This window comes from Suricata suricatta, chromosome 5 (genome assembly GCF_006229205.1).
Source record: "Suricata suricatta isolate VVHF042 chromosome 5, meerkat_22Aug2017_6uvM2_HiC, whole genome shotgun sequence".
NCBI lineage: Eukaryota > Metazoa > Chordata > Mammalia > Carnivora > Herpestidae > Suricata > Suricata suricatta.
The window spans coordinates 99,104,835-99,110,525 of record NC_043704.1 but is presented as its reverse complement, the minus strand read 5'-3'; the positions used below and the strand labels follow the sequence as shown (position 1 = coordinate 99,110,525).

The window sequence follows — 5,691 nt, the reverse complement described above, 5'->3', positions numbered from 1 at the left end:
GGGGGGGGGGGGGGGGGGGGGGGGGGGGGGGGGGGGGGGGGGGCGCGCCAGAGCCACGGCCGGTACAGTGGGAGCAGTTGGACTGACCATTGCTGCTGCAGGATTTGCAGCCCGTTATGTTTTGCAAGCCATGAAACATATGGAGCCTCAAGTAAAACAAGTTTTTCAAAGTCTACCAAAATCTGCCTTCAGTGGTGGCTATTACAGAGGTGGGTTTGACCCAAAATGACAAAACGAGAAGCAGCACTAATACTAGGCGTAAGCCCTACTGCCAGTAAAGGAAAAATAAGAGATGTTCATCGACGAATTATGCTTTTAAATCACCCAGACAAGGGAGGATCTCCTTATATAGCAGCCAAAATCAATGAAGCTAAAGATTTACTAGAAGGTCAAGCTAAAAAAATGAAGTAAATGTGTGAATTTTAAGTTGATAGTTTATGTATATGAGTGCTAGCTTTTTATAATAAAAGGCCTCGATGCTACAAATTTTAAAAATGATTTAGCACAAGCTAAAAAAAAAACAAAAAACAAAAAACCACAAATTAAGTAATACATGAAATACCATGAGAGTGCAAGCTCTATTTGTTCTAAAACTAATTCAATGCCCTTTCTCTCTGCCCTTCCCCCACAGGCATTCTCTCTCTCTCTCTCTCTCTCTCTCTCTCTCTCTGTCTCTCAGAAATAAACATTTAAAAAATTTTTTTTTAAAAAGGATGTCTGGGTGGCTCAGTCTATTAAGCATTCAACTTTGGCTCAGGTCACCATCTTGGGGTTTGTGACTTTGAGCCCAACATTGGGCTCTGTGCTGACAGCTCAGAGGCTGGAGCCTGCTTGGAACTTTTTGTCTCCCCCTCTCTGGATGCCTCCCCACCTTGTGCTCTTTCTGTCTCTCTGTCTCTCTCTTTCAAAATTCAGTAAACATTTAAAAAATTAAAAAAAATAAAACTAACTTTAATGTATATACATCTTAATAATCTTAAGATATTTTTTTCATCTCGGATGTTCATAACCTCTTGTAAACTAAGTCCATTATTGCCATCTATTAAATGAGAAAACCTAAGGCCGTGAGAATAGCTAGAGATGGAACTAGTGTTCAAAAACAAATCTTTGGACTCTAGACCACAAGGTAGCCTCTGAATTGGAAGAGTTAATTTTATTTTTATCTGTTCACATGTTTTTCTGCTAGATTAGCTGTGACCTGAGGGTAGTTTGAGATTTTGTTTCTTATCTTGGTGTTGACTGAACAGCAGGTTCAATAAAAACTTGTCACTTTAAACATATATTTGTACTTAATGTAATTATACTGTTCTTTTAAAACTAAAATAAAACTGTATTTTTCCTCTAAGATTGTCCCTGCCATTCAGAATAAATGTCAAAGAATTTATCACTTACTCCACTCCATCCCTTTTGCTTTATTTTTTTCCCATTCCACATTTTTTCTTCATGTAACTTTTCACAATTTAATATACTATGCATTTCCCTGTTTAAAAAATTTTACCTCCCCGCCAGAAAAGAAACAGCACAAGGCCACGGGTATTTGTATTTCATTCACTGTTATATAATCTGTGCCTGAAAGATACTAGGTACTCAATAAATACATAAAGAATGAATGGATAAATCAATCAATTAATCAGGAATGGAGAATAAATGCACATGTTTGCACTGTGCTCATGTGCTATATTCTTGTAGTTCTACTCCATCCTCTGCAGTATTCTGTGAAAGCAACTTTCACATTTTGTTGTACTATTTTAATTGAAATTTTTGACATAATTGCATACTTAAGATAGTTGTAAGAAATCATACAGACAGATCCCATGTATACATTACTGTTTCCCCCAATAGTGATAGTTTACAAAACTATTATATAATATCACAACCAAATTACTGAAATTTGTTCAGTCCACTGATCTTCATCATTTTTATCTTCATTCACTTGAGTGTGTGTACTTAGTTTTATACAGTTTTATCACATCTCCATGTTCCTATATTTACTACCCCAGGGAAGATACCAAGCAGTTCATCACAAGTGTCTCTCATATTGTTATTTTATAAAAACATCTACCTCTGCCCATTGACAACCATTAATCTGCTCTCCATTTTGAATAATTTATTGTTTAAAAAATACTATATAAATGGAATAAGGCAGTTTGTAACCTTTAGGAATTGGGTATTTTCACTTAGCACAATTCCTTCGATTTTCATCCAAGTTGCTACATGGATCAAGAGCTAGTTCCTTTTTATTGCACCTGCCAAATACTTTTTTTCTAGTGTGGTCAAACTATTTTGTTTTCCCATCAGCAATGTATAAATGATCCCATTTATTCACATCTTTGCCAGCATTTTGTTTTGTTTTGTTTTTAGCTAATCAGATAAGTATGTAGACTTTTTTTGTTTGTAAGATTGTTTCTCTTTCTCCAAAACACTGGGGATATGAAAGCCAACACTTGGATAATTTGTTTCTGTATTTCAAATGCTTAATATACCACTTGACACAAAATAGGCCCTCAATAAATTTTTTCATTAAATAAATAAATATGTTAATGAACTAAAACTTTTTGTATTCTAATATTTAAAGTCTAATATAGGCAAATATTATATGAGAGCTAAAACTAAAATCTACACTATATTTAAGATAGGCTGTCAAACATATAATTAAGACAAGAAGATATTTCTGTATTACTAATAAAATTTCATGGATATATTGTTTGAAGTTATGATGTTATCAGCTGATTAAATTCCTGAAGGCTTTCATTGCATTATAAGTATGTTGTGAAATATAGTCTGAAATACTGCTAATATTATTCCACAATGAAAAGATTATCATAGGGTAATCATTATAGTTATTTCACAATGAATTCTTATTGAAATTGAACATGGTATAAGTGAATGTTTTTAGAAAAGATAACATCACATAATGAGAAATTACAGCAACATTATACTATATTAGCAATAATAACATATTCACCTCTCTTCACAAAGCAGGTCAGCTATTATATTATCACAGCAAATTACCAAAGTCTCCATCTATGAAAGAATTCTCACCATTAGGTGAGAAAATAGAATTTTGTGTTTAGTATTCATTTCGGGCAGAATACTCTTATTATCTGAAAATGTGAATTGGCATGGAGTAGTCAATGAACCAGCTGAACTTGAGGTTTCATTTCTTTTTAATTTAGGGGGGAAGAAATATGAAAGGCTCAAAATGAAATTACTTCATCAGAATTCACATTTGATTTTCATCTTTTCAGCTACCCAGCTGCATCAATGCTCAACTGACTATTCTCCCAGCTGCATTATTCAAGGAAGTTATTCAAAAAGGAATACTTGCAACACGTGTTATACTGAGTAGCGAGCTAATTAAAAGAAATTCACAGCTGGATTTTTTGAAGGCTTTGATCTTAATTGTAAAGTGCTAAAAATGCTTGTTGGTTGGATTTTGTTCTTTCTACCCTAAATCTGTAGTCTTCCCTGGTAAGAAAATTGGTTAGAACTGTTAATAAATGAATGAGTGAGTCCTATCTCTGTTCTCTTTTTTCTGTTACAGCTTAACAAGCTACACATCATATATAATTTCTTACATTTCAAAGAGATCCCCTGTCCAGAAATAATGGCTAAGAATGCAATACTACATCCTCTAGGAAGGTTCTATTGCTTATTGTAAATTAAAAACTCTACAATTTGAAAATATATATTCTGAAAACAGCATTGCTCTAATTGAAGACATAAAAATTCCTGATATTTTGCTATGGGCTTATTTTTCTTCACCATATTATAAGACTTTATCTTTGATAATATGCACAGTGTTAGATTTAAGCTATGGGATATGTAATGACGGGTGGGAAGATAAAGATAATAAAGGGAACTAAATATAAAAATAATGTGAAGGCAAATTGAACACACAAATATGAAAAGAAACATTAAACAAAGAAAGTGGCAATGGAATAGCTGAGTCCTAATCCAGCTTTGTCAATGACAAATAGTGTGACCTGTAAATCTGGCTCTCAGGTTGAATACATCAATTTCTTTAATTGCAAATGTACAAACTGAGCAAGTCAGTGTCTTTTATTACAGAGGCACGTTATTTTGCTAAAAGTAAATAAGATTTACTCCTAATAGCTTAAACCGATAAAGGAAATTTAATATAAAAGAAAGGGTGTACCATGATTAAACCAAGAGGAGAAAGTATGGTTGTGAGTTGCCTAAAATTGGAATCTATTAGGACAGAAGTCTTTCTAGAGCTACTTGGTTTCTTCTCTCTGCCATACTCTGAATTTGATTCTGGTTTGGTTCGTTCGTTTGTTTTATTCTCTCTTTCTGTATTTTCTTTCTCTGCTTCTTTGGCCAACTCCTCATTCTAGTACTGACAGCGCCTACACAGAATTACAAATTCCAACTCCATAGACAGCAAAAAAAATTAGTTAAGTATGAATTGTTATCTGCCCTAGCAGAAATTGTGGTATCTATACTGAGAAAGTTGTCAAGAGAATAAAACAAAGTTATTGAACATGTCCTCATTGAGGAAGACATTATTTTAAAATTTTGGAAGAGCAAATAAAAATATTTTCTTTATGTATGCAACAATAAAAATGTTTGCTCTAAATTGTGACATGTACATAAATATTAGATTCAAGAGGTGTAAAGAAAGTAAAATTGTTTAAGAAAAGAATTCACAAATTATTTGTAGCCAAAATTGCTTCCCATTTTTGCATAATTTGCTGAATTAGTACTAACTGTGACTTTCCATGTACAAAATTTTCTCTTCTTGGTTTTATTTGAAAATAGGTTGTTATGCATGCTTTTAATGATTTCCCTTTCCTGTAAAATAATCGTGTAAAAATAAGTTAACCTTATAAAAATCACTGGATAATGTCTACAAAACTGGAGAACTTATAGTAGTCAATATTAAGCTCAATGAACCTAAATCTTATTTCCCCAAATCGCCCATATTCCAGGCCATGGTTTACCCATTAGTGTAGATCACTTCAAGTTTCCCTTGTAATTTATTCCTTAACCAGTTGGTGTTGCACTGAAATGTCTGAATTTTGAATTAAGTATTGCCAGTTCTTGAAGGAACTTAAAATGAAAACTGAAATTCAGAACTTTAAGTTTTCAAAAAGATTTTCTCATTTAACAGAAACTTGAATTACATAAGGTCAATCAGACCAATCTCTCTCAATTTTAAATACTTCAAAATTGTCATTAAGTATTCTGGTACACATCTAGTTTGTATAAAAAGGACTATGGAGATGAACCAGTGGGTTGATTTCCCTGATTAATTAGCCAAAATAATAATAATAATAATGATAACTTACATTTCACATTGTTTTAATGTCTTCAAATAATATAAATGTGTTTTCATTTAGTTTAAATGAAATTTGTGAAGTAAAGATAGGAATTATCATTCACTCTACATCTGCAAAAGCTCATAGAAAAGACTTGCCTTGCCTATGCCCAGGTAGCTCTATGGAAGCAAAAGCCTCCTCAACTCTACCTCAAATTCACCACTGTATTATACTGCAGAGTCTAATATTCACTAATAATTTCTATGTACATGATGATCATCTTGCTCATTTAAAATAATCCAACTGGGATAATAGTTTATCTCTAATAGGAGCAATAAAGATTGCTTTGGGAAGAGAATTATCACTTCCTTTCAAGCAATTTTCCTTAAAAATTTTTAGAATGTAATTA

The 5,691-nt window shown here is 32.8% G+C and overlaps 1 pseudogene; it reads left to right on the top strand.

Moving 5' to 3' along the window:
* Positions 1-70: 70 nt before the first annotated feature.
* On the top strand, positions 71-515 carry LOC115292756 (annotated as a pseudogene).
* The last annotated feature ends 5,176 nt before the right edge of the window (positions 516-5,691 follow it).